Raw genomic sequence first — 22,519 nt, 5'->3', positions numbered from 1 at the left:
CCTCATCAATCAGGCTTCCGAGCAGGGCACAGTACTGAGACTGCTATTACACACATAATTGACGACGCCCTCCAAATCCTTGATCAAAACGATACCTGCCTCCTCATCCTTCTTGATCTGTCCTCAGCATTTGACACAGTCAAACACGAGAACTTACTCGAGTTGTTAAATACCAGAATGGGTCTATCTGGGACAGTTCTCAAATGGTTCACTTCCTTCCTACATAACCGGTCTCAGAAATTCAAGAGCAACAACTTGATGTCCTCACCAGTCCCTGTAACATTAGGCGTCCCACAATGGATCTTCCCTTTCTCCAACAACCTGGTCATGGAACGTCTCACCACCCTGCTACAAGCATCTAATGTACACTTTCACTTGTACGCAGACGACACCCAACTATACCTGAAATTACAATCCCCCAATGACATCAAACTTCTTAACTCAACGCTCCGAAACACAATCATGGCTTGCCGATAATCACCTCAAACTCAATGCTCTAAAAACTGAGTTCCTTCTGATCTCACCTCCTGCGAAAAGCTCCACCTCTCAAACCTGGCTTAAGCACCTAACTGCACTCAATGTCCAACCTACCATCGTGGATGCAGCGAAATCTTTAGGCATAACACTTGACACCAATCTCAACATGCAACAGCATATCAGCAACGCAACTAAGGGAGCTAATTTCCAAATCAATACCCTGAGGAAACTTAAACCCTTCCTCCCAGCCAAGGACTTCCAAACTGCAGTACAAGCCCTAGTCATGCCGCGCTTAGACTACGGTAGCGTCGCCCTCTGCGGACTCCCCCCTATCTACAACTGCACCCCTGAGAGCCTCTTTGAACGCTGCAGCGAGACTTATCACTGGATCAAAAAAACACTCACATATTTCCCCTGACCTAAAATCCTTGAACTGGCTGCCTTTTGAGGCCGGAATACATCAGAAAATTGCATGCATGACTCAAAGGGCTATACACCACATCTCACCCGGTTACCTTACTCAGAAGCTGACAATTTCTGGTGGCTCAAGATCCACTAGAAGTACAAGGAATCTCCTTCTGAAACCTCGTAGATTCCGGAAGGAAAAAACATATAAGCGCTCCTTCACAGGAATGGCACCCAGGATCTGGAATTCACTCCCTCCAGAAACCAGACTTATCACCTCCACTACATTCTTTAAAAAAGAAGTGAAAGCTATCCTCATGGCTAAATTCACCTGAACATGTACCTAACTTTGGAACTTTTGAGACTCCTGACTATTTGTAATACTTGTTTATCAGATTGACTATTTGTAGTATTGTTTAACTGATTGTTTATGCTCCCTCTTTTATCTACCTTATTTTTACTACCCATTTACTACCTCAACTATCTGTCGCTCAAAAGCTTGTCAATTGCTCTCTTGTTTTTACTACCCCTTGTTGTAAAGCGCTCTGATATCTGCAAAGATCTTGTTCGCGCTATATAAAACTCTCAAATCAAATAAATAAACCTCCAAGGGTATGGACGCACTAACAACATAATTTCTGCAAAAATTAGAACAGTCCATTGAACGCACACTCGAAGCAACACCTATAAATTCAGGAAGAATTGATGCCCTAAGAACAGCACAAACAGAGGGATGGTGCCCGTTGGGCCGAACACATCAGCAAGATGTAACTGAAGAAGTCACTTTCAAAGAGTTAAACTTATCTGCCATAAGAGAAGTTCAGGATACAATGGCCAGGGCGCTGCTATGGCAGCCCACGAAGATGGAAGTACAAATCGACCTGCTGTACTCAATTGCCCAGCACCTGGTGCGCCAAGATGATAAGTTGGCAAAACTAGAGGCTCTACGCGACGCCCATAACGCTAACGCGGACAACATCAACTCCTGCGCTGCCATAATTGAAAAATGGGCAGGTTTACCTGAAGTTCTAAAAGACATGCTGGCACTAGCCAAGGGACAAGGAGAGATGATTTCTCAAGCACATGACCCACAAAAGCCATCAGCCCTGACGACAGTGCACGCTGAAATGACCAACCATCGCACTGCGGATAGCAGCCCACCTAAGGAGCTATCGGCTGGGCCTAGCAATAACATCACTTTTGTAGGACAAGGGAATGGGGACCGTGAGGTCTTGGATCTTGACAACACAAGTGACGACTCATTCTTCGCTGCTCCTCCGGCGGAGGAAGCTGTAGGTGCACCGGCAGGCGCAAAAGCTCCGCTCTCAAGGAGGGCCAAAAAAGATTAAAGAAACAACTTGAGAAATCCAAAGCCAAAAGCAGACATATACTATCGGTAGCACAAACCTACGGTGCCACAGAAATTAAAAGAAGTTCAAAACCACTCTATCCAATTTTCCTCCCCAAACAAGAATCTAAGGCCAGGAAGACCAGAGACGCACCTCCCGTCATAGGAGAGGCCCAAAAACATCAAATCCTCCTCTGGGAGGGTCAAACCAACGAGGAGGCCCAACTGAGGACATCACAAGAGGAAGCCGGAGCACAACCTATTGCTTCAGGCTGGGCGCGCCAACACAAGATAGAAACAAATCCTAACTTAAACCAGGGTAAGCAGCAAGGACTGCCAAGAGCGGAAGGATTACCAAATGAGGCGCCATGCAGCCAGCAACCAGGAGACACATATAGCAACCTTTTAAATATCAATCCAAACCAGGGCGAGCGGCAAGGACCGCCAAGAGAGGAAGAACTACCGAATGTGGCGTCAGTTAGACAGCAGCCAGGAGACACCCATTAAAACCCTCCAAACCTAAATTATCAGAGGCACATCTTCTTGGGAAAAGGGCAGACTCAATGCTCCACTCAACATAAAAACCAACTAGAAACTTATGAGGTGCTGCTTACTCCGAGATACCTAGCTAAAGGCTCCTTTGACATTCTAAATAGGTCTAACATCGTCCGTCTCTTCGGTCATATTGACTCCCTGGCACCAATCACTTCAGAGAAGATCGAGTGGGTGATGTTTAAGAGTCTGGAGACAGACACCCACGGTGACTCTACTTTAGTTGGACTTGTAAACCAGCAAACTCAACGAAACAATACAACTCGCAGAATGGGGAATTGAAGTCACTGTCCTCAGGGTACCAAAATATCCACACGTCCTCACGCCCACTCACGGCCCCCAAGAACCTATTTCTGTCCTAAAAGGTACAAGGTCCATCAGCCCAGACGGGGGGACAAATACAGGAAGACGAAGAACCCCGCTAAAAATTAACATCTTGCAAACAGACCAGCAGCGGAGAGTGCTGCGGCTGCAGGAAGGACCGGACTACACGGTGGACACATGGAGACAGGGTCCCTAACCAAATATTTACCTATGAAAACAGAGCCTGCTCAAACCCACTTAGGGGTCAAGATCGCAAGCTAACCATCATCTCTTGGAATATAGCTGGGCTAAGTAATACTTTTAGGGACATGGCCACTCGTAACTACCTCGCACAGGGGGACATATTGTGCATTCAGGAGACCTGGGCGAGGACAACCACTCCAATAGGCGGCTTTTACGAATACTTCAAATCAGGAACCAAAAGGACGATCTTTGGATGCCCGTCAGGGGGTCTTTCCATCTTCGTAAGCCACGCCTGTAAACTTAAGATCAATGAGCTAAAATTGGTGTCACCTGACCTCCAAGCCATCACAATAGGGGGGTTGAAATCGGGCCAAAAGTCCCGCCCCCTATTACTAATCAACTGTTACATCAATCCAACTAAATATCGAACATTCCAGGCCATGGAACCACTCACCACCATACTGGAAGATCTACTTATAAGCCTTGTGCACCATGATGTAATAATCGCGGGCGACTTTAACATAAGAGGCTTGCGTCTGACCACCGTTGCACCCCCAAGCAAGAAGATAGCCCCTTTGTCTGACTTTCTCTCAAATTTCAATCTGCAATCAACCCATGGAATACAAAAAATGAGCCACCCCGCATGGACCGCCAAACCGACTTTTAGGAATGTCTCCACTGTAGACTATATTTTCACTAATGAAGAGCTGGCTCACAAACTTTGTGACTTCACTGTGGACGACTGAGATGAAAGCGACCACAGGCCCCTCCACGCCCCATTTAATCTTGCACAGGAACAGGTGGAATCTCAGGTATTAATCGGAACAACTACAGGCGAAGAACATCATCTAGTTCTCAAAAGAATTAAATGGTCGTCCAACCTTAGCCACAGACTGTCAGACTATGTAGCCAGCAGGGAGGCTGAATTCAGGTCACAAAATATAGAGAACATCACACACTTCTGGGAAAAATTGACCAAGGATTTATTGAAGTGCCTGGGTAACACCAACCAACTAAGACACCGTCACAACAACACCAAGCCAAGATGCTTAAACTCGCGGAGTCTGACACAGAGCAAGCGCACACTTAACTTGGTAATCAGGGCAAAAAAGAAAGGCAATCATTTGCCAGGAAGGTCTTCTATCTCTGCCCTGCGAGCCATCTATAAAAAGAAATTCTGGGACCTGAAAAGGCTGCGGGCAGAACAAAACTGGCTAACAGTGTTTTCTTTAATTAAAGAAAAAGATAACAGCAAGTTATGGCGGTATATCAACAGCCTGACCTCTAGTGGCGTGCACAAGGAAAACAGTGTTGCAGGGAATGTGTGGGAACAATATGCTAATGGGCTGTACACCCGCGAGTCTAACCGGGCTAATCCTGGCAGTCCAGATTGGTCCAAGGCGGCAGCTGCAACCATTGAAACTCATAGCGCGCCGATTGAAGTCCCAATACAGAGTCTATCCGCAAAGTACACAGAGGAGGAGGTTTTAAAGTACATTAAGGCCATCAGAAACGACGGAGCCCCTGGCCCTAATGGAATCCCTGCCCAGGTTTTTAAAGCCGCCTCAGCCTTTTTTGCAACCATACTTACCCCTCTATTCAATCACTCATTTGTTACTGCAATTCTGCCAACCTCTTGGAAAGGCTCAGTCTTGTTTCCCATTTACAAGAAGGGTGACCACTTGAACCCGGCCAACTACAGGCTCATAGCCCTTTTAGATATAGATGCCAAGTTATACGCCCGCCTTCTATTAAGGGATTTGGAGGCCTGGGTGGATAAGAACGGTATTCTTCCGCCCTCACAGACCGGCTTCAGGGCTAACAGTTCCACCCTGGATAACATCATAGAGCTTTCCTACCTTGCGAAGAAGGCCAACACGAGGAATAAGTTGCTTCTTTACTGTTGTTTTATAGACTACTTCACGGCCTTCGACCGAGTGAACAGAAGTCGGCTATGGGCAAAACTTGAGTCCTGGGGGCTTCCCCAAGCCCTGCTAAAAGCCATAAAAGCACTCTATGAGGGGACATGGGTCCAGGTGAAACTAAGTCCAACAATTACAACAGCAAGAATTGACACCTAAGCAGGGGTGCGTCCTGGCCCCCCTACTTTTCAACTTGTATACTGCGGACATGGGGCAATCTCTGAAAGACGCCAACTTAGCACCTCCAAGATTGGGGAAGCTGGTCTTGGGCATGCTCCAGTACGCTGACGACACGGTGGTCATGGACCACACTAGGGTGGGTCTTCAAAGAGCTTTAAACAGCCTGGCAACGTACAACAAGGAAAATGACCTACGGATCAACGTGAGTAAGACCAAGATAGTAATCTTCGGCAAATATCACCGTAAAAAAGAAGCAACATGGGCCCCAGGGAAACATCGAATCACTACCGCTTCATCCTGTAACTTTCTGGGAGTCTGGGTGTCCGAGAGTGCCACCGCGGTCAAACACCTAAAGGAGCTAAAACCAAAAATAGACAAAACGATTTTGTCTTTAAGACGCTTAAGTTATCACTTGGCCAGTCCTTCAGTAGAACCGATGCTTACAGTTCTTAGGGCAAAATTGCTTCCCTCCATTACATATGGCCACATTGCCTATCCAGGTGCATTCGAGAAAGTGGTCAATGCGGCCCAGGCGAAAGCGTATAAGATGGTGCTACAGGCCCCTAGACATGCAAGGAACAACAGGCTAAGGCTAGAATTAGGCCTGAAACGACCAGAGTTGGCACTACTGGGGGACCTGGTAAAATATGACATCAGAGTACTGAGAGCGCCTACAAACACCCTAAAGCACTCCTTAAAAACTATATTTGGTGAAGTGGGCTCCCCTTGGCACTCCAAGGTGGCACTAGGCATTGACCTATTCAAAATCGAGGACAAGAACTTGCCCCTTCACGAAATTCCATACTCTGGGCCCAAGCCGTAAAGCGTCAAGTCCAGACCATCTCGTTCGAGCTCGACCTTTTATCACTACGGCATAATCCATTAACTCTGGCCCTGGATAAGTCCTATATTCCTGGCAAACCCCAACCATACCTGCAAGACTCAATAACAACCCATGCGAGAAAGAAAATCCTGTATCTGCGCCTCTTGGCCCTCATGATCGCGGACTTCAATCCCAAATGGGCACAAAAGGACGGTGCCATTGCCTGCCGATTATGCAACTACCGCAGAGAGTCTTGGCTACACCTGCTGTGTTGCTGCACAAAGTTGGCCAGCGACCGTCATCGTTTGCTGCGCCCGGTCTTACGGAATCTAGGCCATAGAACATGCAGTGAGGCCTCTGACTGGTGCTACTCAAAAACTACAACCTGTCTTTTGGATAGGGTCGGCAAGTTCACCCATCAAGTCAAAATGGCACTCGACCTCCATCAAAAGGCCAAAGATCCTAAGGGTCCCGACACTGTGCAAGGGGCACCATCCGGTGTCCTAACGATGTCAGCCTACAGTTAACCTAGGGAGTTCTCGCATAGTAACTGAACTATTGGACCCAGAAATTAATTCAGGAATTGACAAGGGTCCAATGAAGAACTCACCCACTGTGTAGTGCAGTGAGTACGTTCCTGCCGAACTTCCACACTTCCCCTAGACTCTAGAAGGAGTGAAGTTAAGGAACAACAAAACCTTTTCTTTTTTCTAACAGAATTTTTGTTTGGACAAAAAGTATTTTATTTTAAAGTTGTATATATGGTTTTACTGGGCAATGGGTGTGCCTGGGGGGTGGGTTGATGTTCCTCGTGTTTTATACTGTAAAGATTTTAAGTAATCGCACAGTTATCAATAAAATTCTTCACTATGTCATGAGTGATGTAATATGTGGGATAATTAGCAGTGCGTGGTGAGGGTGTGAGTTATATTTACCTTGTGGCATGATTTATAGTTACTTGAAATAACTATTATTAGTGAGTTTAAGTGTTTTTTTTCCAGTTTAAAATGTTATGTGTGAGTACAAAAAGGGGTAGGCCCTTGCGAACTCAGGACCTGGGTCCGTGAAGCAGTGCAAAATTGGGGTTGGTCCGAGTTGGGGAGTTTCAAAAGGCTTGTAGAAAGCCAGTTATTTAGTTGTTCACACAATGAACGACTTCATTGTCATTTACTTTAAAGTATATTCTTCACAAACTTTAGACAATTTAATTCAAGATGCATTGGCATTTATTCAGGCAAAGTTTCAATCAAATTGCAGCCAATGGTTCATTTAAAGAACATAGTAAACATGTAATTATAGATTCATTACATTCATAACTTCAAAAAAGTGCTCTCGGTGAGAAGGGGAGGGGTGAGTGAAGTGAGTGGGACACGGTAAAGGTGTAGTGACATTTTTATGGCATCATTTCGCAATTGAGAAGCCTTTACACTCAAATCAATAAGCAAAGGTTCCAAGTATTCATCACACATAGAGGGCGAGACACAATCTCTTATTTCAGTCCTATGGTGTGAAGTAAGCAAAGCGTAGTTCTACGTTTCGACCCCCGGTTACGCTGAAGGGTTGCTTTCAGCCTCATGTTGGGGTCTTCATCAGGAAAGGGAGAGAGCATCAAAGGACGGTCGGCATCTGTACCGTCTAAGGCGGGGCCCACAGCTCCCGAGTTATTTTTTAGGTTGTACTAGTTGGCATAGTACCGGATTGCGCTGTGTGAGCGTCCCTCACGCCCGGGGACATCAAGTGCTCCTTGGCTTAAAACGGGACCGCAGTGGGTAGATTCCCGTTCCAGCGGCGGGCTGCATCCGAGTAACGGGAATCTACCCACTGCGGTCCCGTTTTAAGCCAAGGAGCACTTGATGTCCCCGGGCGTGAGGGACGCTCACACAGCGCAATCCGGTACTATGCCAACTAGTACAACCTAAAAAATAACTCGGGAGCTGTGGGCCCCGCCTTAGACGGTACAGATGCCGACCGTCCTTTGATGCTCTCTCCCTTTCCTGATGAAGACCCCAACATGAGGCTGAAAGCAACCCTTTAGCGTAACCGGGGGTCGAAACGTAGAACTACGCTTTGCTTACTTCACACCATAGGACTGAAATAAGAGATTGTGTCTCGCCCTCTATGTGTGATGAATACTTGGAACCTTTGCTTATTGATTTGAGTGTAAAGGCTTCTCAATTGCGAAATGATGCCATAAAAATGTCACTACACCTTTACCGTGTCCCACTCACTTCACTCACCCCTCCCCTTCTCACCGAGAGCACTTTTTTGAAGTTATGAATGTAATGAATCTATAATTACATGTTTACTATGTTCTTTAAATGAACCATTGGCTGCAATTTGATTGAAACTTTGCCTGAATAAATGCCAATGCATCTTGAATTAAATTGTCTAAAGTTTGTGAAGAATATACTTTAAAGTAAATGACAATGAAGTCGTTGATTGTGTGAACAACTAAATAACTGGCTTTCTACAAGCCTTTTGAAACTCCCCAACTCGGACCAACCCCAATTTTGCACTAAAATGTTATGTGGTCACTGAAATGTTCACCTAACGTTAAAGTAATATTTTATTATTATTATGTCGCCTTATTGAAAGCACCGCTACCTAACTGGGTTTCCTGGTGCAAAGCATAGGTAGGAATGCCCAACCTTTAGGAATAGAACAGCCAGGTCTTCAAGTTTTTTTTAACGAAAAGCCATTAGTTAAGTGGAGTTTCTCAAGGACTTTGTCAGGGTGTTTCACAATTTTGAGCTCAAATATGTAAAGGAACAACCTCCCATACATGCCAAAGTGATTATGGGTATAGTACACAAGACCGATTAAGTGTTCTCAGTGTCAGTGTGGGCTTATACGGTGTCACCAAATCCTGGATATACTGTGGACCTGAACCAGCACTGGCAGAGTACACAAAATACAAGACTTTACATTGTATTTGCTTTATAACAGCAAGGCCAGTGAAGCTCGTGGAGGAGGTTTGAAGCAGAAGCATATTTTGGTAGGCAGTACAAAATACTGGCAGCAGAATTCTGTACTATCTCTAACCGTCAGATTGAGACCTTGTCAATTCCTAAATACAAAATGTTGCCATTGTCTAATCTTGAAAGAATTGAAGCTTGGATCATTGTTCTTTGAGCCAGTGGGAGAATGATCCAAATTATCCTTAACCACCTGAGGTTTCATGTCAAGATTCTCTTCCAACCAAAATCCCAGATTTATTACCTTAGGGAAAAAATTCGGCAAGGGCCCCTAGGGACTCCAGCCAATGTTGCGGAACCCAAAGCTGAGGGTTCTTACCCAAAACCATAACCGCTGTCTTATCACATTTGAGTTTGAGCCAGTTACTGTTCCTCCAAGTGGATATTTGATTTAAACCGAGACTGAGTGTCCCTGTGCGGATGACAAGGAAAAAGTAGTTTGTGTGTTGTGTACATAGGAAAATAAAGCTAGGCCACAGCTCTCCACCACATCTGCCAATTGGGCAAACGTAAACATTGAAAAGCATCAGGCTTAAGGCAGCGCTGTGGGGGACTCCAGAGGTCAGAGTGCTCACCTCCGACCTAGTACCGGCCAAAAAAAGCTGGAACATTTGCTCTTTCAAGAATGAGGTTATCAAGGCTAGAACTGTACCCCTGAGACAGAATGCCACCAATCGTTCTACCTCGATGGAGTGAGACAGAGTATCAATGGCCGCACTAAAATCTAATAAAATTGGTGCAGCTGTTCTGCCCTAATCCCGGAGTCATTTTAGATGTTCAGTGACTCCTAGGAGGGCAGATTCAGTACTGTGCAGGGTCCTAAAGCCTACTTGTGAGGGGTGTATAAAATGTTGAGCTTTCACAAAAGTGGTAAGCAGAGAGTTCACATGTTTTTCCGAAATTTGGGAGAAGGTGGGCATAGGACTTAGTCTTAAACTCATGCAGTTGGATGGGACGAGGTTAGGCTTTTTTTTTTTTTAAAGCAGTAAGACCATGGCATCCTTCCATGTCAGCGGCAGATAACCCTTGTGTAATGAGGAATTAAGAAGATGTGCCACCATTTGTAGTAAGTCTGGGCCAAGAGACCAAGCTTAGTGGGTGAAAGAGGCTCTAAAGGGGATCCTGATTTAATCATCTGTAATATAGCGGAAAACCAGGAATGTTCAGAAGAGACCAAAACTTCATTTTAGGAGCTGGACCAGACATATTCTGGTTAATATTTGTCCCTGTTGGGATAGGCTGCCAAGTGCAAATGTTGGTATTACCATATACAAAGCCAACCTCACGTCATGCACAGCCTTTGACCAGGCCTTGCATCCAACACCTCACCAACCAGTAATCTCACGCCAAGCATGGCCAAAGGCAAGTGCAGAGGTGTTTGGTCTCACAGGTCCTGTTGTACTCAGGTGGATTTACTGACCTGGTCTTTCTCCAAAAAGCAAACACAATTTTAATCAAATGTATAGTTTTAGAAATATTTTACAAAGCAATGTTTAATAGTGATTATTATAAAAATGTTTTATAAAGTTTTAATTTAAAAAATGTCTGAGTCTTTCTTTTAACATAGCTTTTATTGTTGAATGTATGGGCTGAAATGTTAAAAGAAAGAATCGGAGACATATATTTTGTAAGCCTGGGTGGAGTTCGGGGTGTTCCGCTACGCAAAACTCCATGAAGTGACCAAAAAACTCTGTGCCAGGTGTTAGTTCTGCACTGGAAAATCAATGTGAGCAGCATCATGTGCAGTGCAAGAGGTTGCTGCTTCTTTTTTGCAGCTCAAGTAGATTTTCCTACCCAAGCGGCAACTTTCCAACGCGAACAGAATGTTTCACAATGCGAGCTGGCCGCGACCACACTTGACCACCCGCATTGAGAAATACAACCGGCCTCATTGAGAAAACTTGCTGTGAGGTGGATTTTTCTAACTTGCGATCGCCAACTTCATGTTTTGGAGCAAGGGGAAAAACTCTGCTCTGCGTTTTTCGGAACTCCGCATGCTCTGCTTTGATTTAGCTTGCTCTGAAAAGCTTCAGCTCTGAAATTCATACAAGAAAGGAAATTTTCCTCTTTGCCTTGTATAATTTACAGCCTGTAACCAGTTTTATGGTACTAGCATAGAGAAAACTGTAGAGCGCACATTTTTTTGTATTATTGTAAAATGTATTTAATGTTTCCTACCTAAATAATAAGTTATTTCCGAAGCTTATGTTGTTCTATTTAGTTAAAATTAATAAAATAAAATGTTTAACAGAAAGGAGATGAAGTAATTTAGAGTAAGATTCAAATGGGTCACATGAAGGATTTCACTTGCCTGATGTATGACATGTGCAGACAGCCGGAGATGGAGATTAACTTTGAGAAATTCTGTTTTCCAAGCGTACGTAGTATGAAGCTCATGCCACATTCTTAGCAACATCTCTTTTTTTTAATATTAACAGGTTCCTATTTTACACGTGCAGGATATTTGGGCAGGATTATTGCATACTTTTTTCCAGACCTTTTTAGATTCAGATTTAGAGACCTGCAGAGGAGGGAGGGCAGACTTTGATAGAAAGCAGAACATTGTTCAGATGAAACTTAACAAGGAGAGACAGTATCAGTGGGGCCAAGGGCAGATTAGAAGTAGGCTATTTATTAAATACCCCAAGCTTTATGCTTTGATTAATTGGCTTTGCCAAGGCTTATTTTCTCTATGCTTTATTTCTCTGTATGGGAGATTTTGCAATTAATATTGATTTAGCTTCCTGCTAATCTCACTCTTGCTTTTATTCTTAAACTCTTCATGAGTTCTGACTGATATTTGCACCTCACTTTCTTATACTAGGAATCCTTTCCTTTATGGAACGCCCTGGAAATTATAATATACTAACTTTATTGTTCTATTATCAATTCTGTAACCTGACTGATATCTGACTAATGAATGAAGAGTCAGAGAATCCTAAATTTTGACATGAAAATACATCCCTTTAATTCTACTCACAACTCCTATTATTGGCAAAAATATGTATTTTCATTTGATTATTTGCCTAGGTTTATGAAGGAACTCTTTTGGTCAAAATACGGTGGCAAAGATTCATCACCTTGAGACTAGATAGAAGTGTAAACAAGGGTAATGGTAATTCAAGGTAATGGTGCCACATTTTGTAAATTTACAAAGAGAGATTACCCTAAAGTGGAGTGTATTTTACAGAGACTGTGAGACATAAGTGTTCTGAAGAAGAAGACTTTGAAGCTCAGGGCACTGAGATGTTTGATAGATTCCAGTGGGGAGACTATCCATTGGTTGTACTGATAGATGCCTTGGAGAGAGGTCGAATAAAAAGTAGGGAAAACCTCTTGGTAATAAAAAAATAAGGAGATGATTGGTGAAAAAGTGCATTAGAAGTATTCTGGATTACACTTTATCAGATGGTGACATAAAAAGAATGGTAAGGGAGAATTGGAAAATATTATGCTCGTATGAGCACCTACATGAGTTCTTACTAGACCAGCCGAAGTTACATTATAGAAAAGTAGCCTCCTTTGGGGATTTACATACACAAAGTCATATGCCACAAATGAAACCATATCCAATGGAACTGTTCAGACCAAAACAAACTGGCTTCTGGATTTATTTGAAATCTAAACCCTGTGAATGTGGTGTGAACAAGTTGTCTTATGAATTTGATAATGGGAAAAAGGACATTCAGGAAACTTTGGCATTTGGCCTCATTCATGATTCTTTCTACCTATGTGGGCAGTATAACATAGAGTGTGCATGCAGCACAGGATTAATTTCTATAATTGTTTATAGAAATATTCAGTTGAGAAGTGCACTATACACACGCCTATTTGAATCCAAAAGTTTTATCTTGCCAGGTTGAAATGATAGTGGGTGGCATAATCAGTGTTGCAGGCCCACTAGAAGCATTTCATTTTTAGGCCCAATGTACATATAGTGCTGTTTTACTAGGGATTTACAAGTAAATTAAGTATGCAATTTGGGGATAAGCCAATGTTAGCATAAATTAAGGCGTGCGCACATGCACCTTTCACACTGTATCACTGCTAATCAGTGCTAGAGTCTTATATCACAATTTATTTATTCATTGCATATTTTCACAAATTTCATGCTTTTTTGGAGAACCACTGCTCACACTAAAGTAAATAAGGTTGCAGTGTAAAAGTGATAGAGAAACAAAACGTAAGGTGCATCACATATGAAAAGACGTATGACTCATTAAGTTGGCTTTATCCAGTGAAAATGGAGTCTATATAAAACTGTCAACGGCATTTCGACCTCTGGTATTGTAACTCATCATCAGGACAAGGGGCTTAAACACCCAATATCCAGAAACTAAAATGATATCAGTCTCAAAAATCCAGAAGAGGAAATAGGGTCTGTAAGGTAAGGTAAGATGTACGAATTACACTTGCCTGTTAGAGAAGGAATCAGACCTGGGAGGGGCTCCCATTAGTCCCTATAGTCAATTTAAAGGGAGACAAGAGCATCTGAGAAGCCCCTAGACAAAAAAGAGACGAATAAATTAATTACTGTTATGCATGTGTAAGTAGCCGTCTCAAGGTGAAGGGAATAGAGTAATGAGCTGGGAGGCACGCTGGTGAGTGCGCGGACTGATGCTTTAGCCAGCTAGTGGTAGGATCCATAGATGGAAGCTACATCAGGGCGCACTTGTGCCTGGTAGCGAAATGCGTCCAATTATTGGAGGGTCTCTGGTGGACAGCCAGCTTATCAGATGATGGTGTAGCAGCCACTACACTTGAAAGAAGTGGCCCGATTAGGGTCACCCAGGTCACTAATTACCACTTTGCAGCCTTCCATACCAAATGAAGAGTCTGTCAGAAAGTAGAGAATACAAACCAAAAATTGTTTATTCATATACACTTAGAGCGAAACCTAGTCTACTCAGTCTCTAGGAGTGCTGCAGAGGGACTGAAATCAACAAGTATACTGGGCTAAAACACGCCCACAGTGGAATTTCCCAGGCAGGTGCAGGTAAGTAATGGAATACATAAAAAAACAGTTTCAGCAACAGATCGTACACAAAGTTACAATGTCCAACATTGTTCCATTCAGGCCCACCATCAGACAAGTGGGAGAAGGCCTCTAAACACTAATATCACAATGGGGTAAATAACTTTTTCAAGAATCCAGCCCTAGCCATCCAAAAAGAAACCTACTCAAATTTCCACTTTCCATTCCTTTGACATTCTCGAGGATGTCTAGAATATGCTTAGTAATATTCTTTTCCATATTCTTGATCCCGACCACACACTGGTCAACCACTACCACCCATACACCACCACTCTTAGCTAAGATAAAGTCAACTGCGTATCTAGTCTGCTGTGAATATATTCGCATACTTTCCAACTGAGTGGTAATGTCGCGAAAAGCTGCTACGGTAGTATTAGATAACATTTGCAACTTGCCCCCAAAGTATTCTCAAACTTTTTCACCCCTGGCCATTGAAGAATCACCCAAAGTGAAAATGGAAGAAAGGATGTATCCAAAAGTGATCCCATTACTGTAATTATTGACCTCTATGTCAGTCACTCCGTCACAGAATTCCTTTGTTAAAGACCTTACAACCCAGCGAACATTAGGCTTAGCATATTTACAAGGCACATCTAAGGTAACACCATCCTGAGAGCCACATCCTCTGTGCCATTATGGACATTCGAATATGTACCGTTGGACAAAAAGTAAAACCCTAGGTGTGCATAAATTGGTCCTTCATAATCTATGGCAGCATATCTGGTGTTCATTCCAAATGTACTCAAATCTTAATCATTCACTAAAGGGATAATATTCTTATACAACACTATTCCAGAACAACTAATATACAAAGAAGTGTCTGTACTATTCAGAAAAGGGCAACAAGCAGGGTAATAACCAGCCTCCCAGTTGGCTATCAATTCCTTGTAATGCCAGCCCACCAAAGTGATGCTCTGTTCTTCCATATAAAAATTGTTGCAATATGTATTATTATCACAACCTGAATAACCCAACCCCAGTAGTTTTCTGTAATATAAACAAGGTCCTGGATAGCCAAAACCAAAAACTCCCTTAATTTCTGTAAATTGCGGTGGACAACTATATGTATAGTTTACAAGTGACAATGGATACACAGGCCATAAACTAGTGACCGAGTCAGTGGGGTAGCAAGCAATCCGTTCTCCAAAGAACCTCTTGTACATATCTAGAAATATATTACTCGGGCTGTTCTTTTCCTTCTTGCCGGAGAAATAACCCCACCCTTGCTATGTATAGGTACATCCTGATCATTTTCCAAACCCCATGACACCCCACACAATATTATTAGCAACCAAACCACAAGAGCTACACATATTACTTTGTTTGCGTGTCCACACCATATTATGCTGAGCAACAAGGATCACTGGCTGCTCTTCCTCAGCAACCTGTCTACCAAAGGGATGTATAACGGATAACAAAGAGGGAATCAAAAATATGAGGAAAATATACAAGTTCCCAGTGTCCGTCAGAGCCTCACTGGTACAGGCTCCTATTGTCTATCAATACGTTGGCGCTCTTGAGCACTGGTGGTGGAGCTTGCTCTGTCCTAAGCTTGTATCCCATGTCGGTCAAGATGGTATACCTTCAGGGTATACTTCAGTCTTCCCTAACTAATGGTCAAACAACTTGAATAAACTAAGCAGAACTCCTTCACTAATTTCAACTAATTCCGTTGGTACTATAACTCAGTATAACCTGTCTTACACAGTCCATCCCTAATCTCTTTACTCCTTAGACACTGTTTACCCCAGCCGAGGGTGCAAATTGTACCTGGTAGCCCCAGGCACTTTGTGATCAGTGGATAAAGGCTCTTGGATAGCTCTTATTTCTGGAGGAACAGCCTCATTCAACACATCCTCATTCTCTTTATTCTTCTGAATCTACGTTAACTGGGCATCGCTGAAAGGGACAAACCGGGGCACCTGCTCACACTCAGTGTCCCCATTTCCGTCTTTGACCTACTGGTCATAGGGTAATGGTAAGGGAATCCTCTGACAATGGGTCGCATAGACCCAGTTCTTATGGGCAGCAACCTTCACAGCATAGACCCAGTTCTTATGGCCAGCAACCTTCACAGCAGTATGTGTTACCAATAAAACCTGCTCAGGACCCTTCCAGCGCCGGCTCCAAACATTTCTTCCTCTGAAAGTTGCGCAACAAAACAAAGTCACTGGGCTGGAAATCATGGCCGAGTGCCTCTGTTGTGGAAGGTAGAGACTCTCACATTTGTTGGTGAAAAAAGCGTAACATTTCGGTTAACTAGCCAAGGTAATCAATGCAATGTAGGGTACTCAATATCCAAAAACCTACGAGGACGCGGGACGCCCCAGACATTAGCCGGGTACAACCATGTAAGGAGACAATCCTGTCCTAGAATGTGCTGTCATTCTTGTTGACAAAAGAGCTAACGGCAAAGCATATGGCCACTTTAACCCTGTGGTCTCCTGTATGTTTGCCAATTTCAGTTTGAGAGTACCATTGTACTTCTCAACCAAACCCGCTGACTGGATGATTTGTAGAATGGAATTTCTACTTTCAATGGAGATCCTCATAAAGCAATTGAATCAATTTCACATTAAAATGACTTCAGTTGTCACTCCTGATAATTCTGGGCAAGCCAAAACGAGGAGAGAACATCTTCAGGAGTACCTTTGGAGTCGTAATGGCTGCATTATCTTTAGTGGAGTAAGCCTCAACCCATTTACTAAATGCACATACAACCACTAAAACATACTTAAGATTATTGCATCTCTCTAATTCAATATAGTCCATCTGAAGGACTTCAAAAGGAAAAGTGGGTGGTGCAAAATTACCGGTTGGTGTCGGGGTACCCTTCCCTGTGTTATGCATCATGCAGACCATGCAATATTTCACTAAATGCGCAGCTGTCTCAAAAATATTGTCATTCTGCCATACAGGTGCTAACAGGTTACAAATGCCCTTGGCACTAATGTGAGCTGGACCCTGTGCCATAGCAACCACAAGATGGCCGCGGGGAAGGAGCCTTAAGAACGAGCCCCCGGGCATACCTACGGGTCTATCCAGTGCTTTATAAAAACGTTGATGTACCTTCTAATGCAACATTACCCTGGTTAAGTGCTCTGATGCCTCCGGGTCTAGATAGCATTATATAACCATCGTAAATCAAATAAACTAAAAACTGTTTTTTACTGAACACCGAGACCTGACAGCTAATAAGGAGATTGGCCCTGGTTTTACCCTTGACCGTCACCTACCTAGTCGGACATTGGGCATAGTCCCTTCTCGTTTCCCCGCTATTACTCCTTCCTCCACTCCCTCCTACGAATTATTGAAACATTGTTTATGTGCACTGTACCATACTATGCTCTTGTATCTGATTTAACTTGTAACGCAACAATCCTAAATGTAAAGCGCTCTGATACTCTCTTGGGTCAAGATCGCGCTATATAAAACTTTATAAATTAAATAAAATAAATAAAAGCATCAGGCAACATGCATCTCTGTTTCCCTGAGTTATCGATCCAACATCATTCCTCATTCAACTGTGCTGTACTCTCCTGCCATTTTGCTAATTCTTCTATTGTGGCTTCACTTTGTATCTCCAATAACTAAGAAAGGAGCCCAGTGAAAAAACGGATGGAAGGCAGACAAGTAGGGGAAATAACAGCTAAATTAAAGAAACAAATATAGTCTGCCCCTAATGATTTATAATAAGGCTCAAAAAGAGTCCTCAATTAACGCAAAGCAGGTATAGGCTCACAGTAACCAGAAACAACAACAACTGATGTCAGGACAAGAGCTTATATGAGGATAGTCATATTTTATTTTCCTTTTTCATTATAAAAATATCATTTTTTTAACACATCAAAATCACTGGTAAATCACAACATAATTCAAAGAACATCCCACACACCCCAAAAAAAGTTCAATCATACTCCTCAACAAACATAAGAACATATAGCTAATAACATGTACATTTCATTGCTACAATGCTACACATTTTTGTTTCCACAAGAGAATTATTTTAATATACATATATATAGATTTATCCTCATGACATCATCAATTTTGCCACTGTTCTGGTTATATAGGGAGCCTATATACTGCATGATTATTTGATATTTGCAAGACATTTGTATGTCATTACAAAGGGAACCCAAAGAAACACAAATACCAAACATGCTCAAGAACAGACTTCACAAAAACAAAAGTGTACATAGGGCGAAAAGATCGCAGGGGTAGAAGTAAAAGCCCTCTGCGGTTCAAAACACCCTCCTTTCAGACAGTTCTCCTCAGAAGATATTTATCAGAACCCATTTCATGACCCAAACTCACTTGCAATGTGTCCCGAGGGAAGGCAAGGTTCTCGTGCACCTCAGGAGTAAGCAACGAAGTGGAAAAATCCTTGAAAGATTTCCAAGGCGAGAGTTCTACAGAGGGAACAGAAAGCGTGTGCCTCCACTTAGATCAAACAAATCCTGTTCGACAGGACTCGGACACAATAGGCTTCTACATATTCACTCCCTTTAGGTTCGCTACTGTATACTTACCCCGATAAACAAGAGACCCGGCTCGGGGTAGGCGTTCCAACAGTAACGCACCCTTGTTCGGTAGCAGGAGGAAATGATAATCCACTGGAAATAACAAGGAGCTCAGGTCCAAAACAAAACCGGATCTGAAACAAATTCAGAAACAACATAAGAACTGGAACATATTGGTGCCAAGGTATCCAAAACCACCGTTTAGAAAAGCACCTCCAGGCATCGCGACAATCGCAATTCAAAGGCCTGGTGCTACGCTGGGTTACTTTAAAGTAGATGGCAAATCAGTAAATCCTCTCCACACTTATTAGCTCTAACAGGCCCGTGGTCCCAGGGTAAAAAAACATCACGGGCACCATCATGTTTCAAGAATCCAGACTATTTAGGAATAACACGCGACACAGTAAGGACAGGCTATACGATGTAAAACAGACCTTACAAATGCTGAACCGCTGAATTCGGCTACAGGTTTACCTGATAGGGAGCAATGTGAGAACGTTGGTTCAGAATGAACCGGATAAGCCAGCTGTTCGTTTTCAGTTCGGCTTCTAAAACGAAAAGAGATAAAAAAATATAAAAAATAGGACCGACTGAGCACTGTTTCTCTAGAAGAATGAAAATATAAACCAACCCTACTTCAAAAATGGGAATATATATAGAAATATTTAGGGATCTGGTCATGCCCTCGATATGCTAAGTAGGGGAGAGCGAACATCAATATATTTGAAAATGTCCCCTACGGACTCCGAGTTCAAATGGTGGCCCAGTCGGGATAAGCGACCAGTTTAATCACAAGAACCAGCTTCCTATTTTAATCACTTTGCAGGTTCCCAGTTTACGAAGGGCATCCCAAGGTAGGATAGAAACAAGGTCCGTTCTTTAGGGTCTTAAAGGATCCGGGAAATAAACTAACCTCACCCATCCTCCATATCCTAAGGACCCTATCCCTCTCAAAAGGAGCAATTCGGATCCCGGAGATTACAGAAGTTCGAACGCGTTCCCATACATTCACATCAATAGAAAACGGCCGAAAGCAGTCAATCATTCCGGCGTGCGGTAACCATTAGCAGACCTGGGAAGATCACGTATGGGCTACATTTGCGGTTTTTAAAGTTCCCACCGTAGTGGAGGTCCAATCAAAATTGCACGCCAAAACTCCAGTTCGAAACGACCAAAGGTAAAGCCCGGGATGGATCGTGGCGAAGAGATCAATCAAGCCAACAGAGGCTGGAGGTCTCAGCAAAACACACGTTCAGGCTGCGATCGTGCAAGCAGTAAAATCCGGACTGGATCAAGATAAAAGCATCAAATCAGGAGGAGATCGAATAAGCAATCACTTTGCAGAGTAAATATAAATAAGCTCTGCATATAGTTTTTTTTTAAAAATGCAGGGCTAATGAACCGGATCAAACGCACGTTGGTGAAAAACGAGTCGGTTTTTCCCCCTCTAAGGGGACTGCAGCAAACGTTCTAATATGGCAAAAATAGAAAAGGGGCGACCACTCGGTCCCCCCGAAAATATGGTTGGGTGCCCCGAACCTCCCGGGAAACCATTTTGGGCGGGGGCGTGGCCCGGCTGATATGCCCGAAGTGGCGTAGCCGGGGCGCGCCTTTTCCCGCCCAGGAGGGGTTGTCCTAGACACCTCCACAGGAGACCACGCCCTGGAGGCATACAGGAGGAGGGTACACGCCCTCCCGCAGAAGAATAAATAGAGCGGGAATCCGAAGAAGCGACCTCTTGTTCCTCGGCTCGGAAGGCTGCACCCACTCGTTGCTCGTGAGCCCTCGACGGAACAAGCAGCAATTTTGACCCACCCACCAGCCCCTGATGGCAGATGTTTGTGTGAATAAAGTCTGATGAAATAATAGGAGTATAGGCCGTTTTTTCCTTTTGAGTAAAGAATAAAGGAACGTCTAGAAAGATTTGAAATTTTCATTTCAGGAAAAGTTCTTAGAGGAGAGAGCAGTTGATGACACATCAAGGCTATGTCGGAATTTTCTTTCCTTAGTAGGTAAACAATTGTCGTATTTATTTGGTCGGGCGGTAAGGTCATGATCGGTGAGCAGTAATTTCAAGGTCCCTAGAAGGGGGCGCCACCCAAAAGGGATGGGAGCGCCCGGGGGGAGGCGGCCATTGGCCCCTCCCACGGGGAGGCGGCACCCACTAAGGATGGGTCGCCTAAGGGGAGGCGGCCAGAGGCCCCTCCCAAGGGGGGGAGGTGGTTAGATGCCCCTCCTACTAATTTCCCAGGGGCTGGATATCCGCGACGGCGGATAGAGAATGTGGGGATGGGGGGGAGTCCACGCTGTCCTTCCTACAGATACCTCACACGGGAACTCGGACGACCTTTAAGATGGCGTCAAGTAGAAAGAGGGCCCCCACCACGACAAGGGAAGTTACAGTTGGCGATGAGGGTAGAGTCCTCTGCGCATGCGCCGCTCACACCGTCAGGGCGAGAGTCTGGTAGTAGGGATCTGACACCGGTTAAGACCTTGCCGTTGGCCCTTAATGCTAGGATGTACAATTTTAATTTAGAATGTATGATGCAGTTGCAGGATGTTAGACTCGGCTAGGAAACCTTAGTGTATGAGATCCGTTAAGGTTAGCCAAGGTACATGTCTGCATCGGAATGGAATAAATGTAAAATTGTACATAAATGCATAATGATGAAAGTTTTATTTAATGTTTTAAATTTTGTTTCATATTTTAATAAATACAGCCGGGAGGGTGACTCCCTCCCGCCTTCCAAAAGTTCAACCAGTGTCCGACTTCCCATCCTTGGGGATAGGTGTTGGGAGGGGGTGGCGGGCATCCCGGCCATATGGCTAAGTAGATCAAAAGCAAGCCCATCACTTGAACAAAACAAACAACTTTCAAATGCATAACCGCAGCAGATCAAACTACGGATGTGGGGTGGTCCAGTACATGTATTTTTTAATAAAAAACAATGAGGTAAAATACAAAACTCTCAAATGACCCCAACCGAGCGTCATCGTCGAGTTCCATATCTCAACTTCAGGGAATCAAAAATAACAAGAGCGGCCTCCACTACCAGGTTCAGCCAGCCGGCCAAGGGGTGCCTGATAATAGGTCACCCTCATATCTTACATAATACTGGGAAGTCCTCTTGAAGATGAAGCTCAAAGCCGGAAGGTTAATCAGGAAAGAAAAAGGGTAAATGACCACAAATCTCATAGGATCTCTTTCTCCCATGGACAGTGCTCATTGAGGCCTTTTTTGGTAGCATCAAGGAAAAAGATCCAAAACACTTCTCTTTTCTTTCTCAGGGCAGTACTGTCCTTTCCTGGTATATAACGTACTTTCTCAAGTATGGACCACTTAAGGTCCCGTTCAATATGTTCAGCGCTAATCCAATGCTGAAAAAGTGGAGCCCCACTTTTTGAGTTTCTAATGTTAGATTTGTGTTCGCCAATTCTAAACCGGCATTCACGGCCAGTCTTGCCCACATACGGGAACCCGCAAGGGCACAGTATGATATACACCACATTGGAGGAGCGACAATTGCTCATCCCACTCAGATTGATGGTGTGGTTATCAATAACCAGGGAGCTTCCTATCATGGCATGCGGGCAGGCTTGACAGTTTCCGCAGCGATGATTGCCCTCAATAGGCGGGAGTCCCAAGATTCCAGTTTGTTTGTTTGGAAACGTAAGGAGTGCCGCGAACCAAATAGTTGCGCAGATTTTTATTTCTACGGAACGCAAATAAAGGTTTAGGTATCACCACTTCATTCTCTCCAATATTGAGGAG

The 22,519-nt window shown here is 43.8% G+C and overlaps 1 protein-coding gene across 1 annotated transcript in view; it reads left to right on the top strand.

Annotated features, from left to right (window-relative positions):
* Positions 1–22,519, top strand: part of DNAH11 (dynein axonemal heavy chain 11) — a 3,642,058-nt gene that overhangs the window by 237,751 nt on the left and 3,381,788 nt on the right. The window lies entirely within an intron of this gene.

The sequence above is a fragment of the Lissotriton helveticus genome, chromosome 10 (genome assembly GCF_964261635.1).
Source record: "Lissotriton helveticus chromosome 10, aLisHel1.1, whole genome shotgun sequence".
NCBI lineage: Eukaryota > Metazoa > Chordata > Amphibia > Caudata > Salamandridae > Lissotriton > Lissotriton helveticus.
The sequence above is the reverse complement of the archived record's forward strand: the minus strand, read 5'-3'. Positions and strand labels throughout refer to the sequence as shown.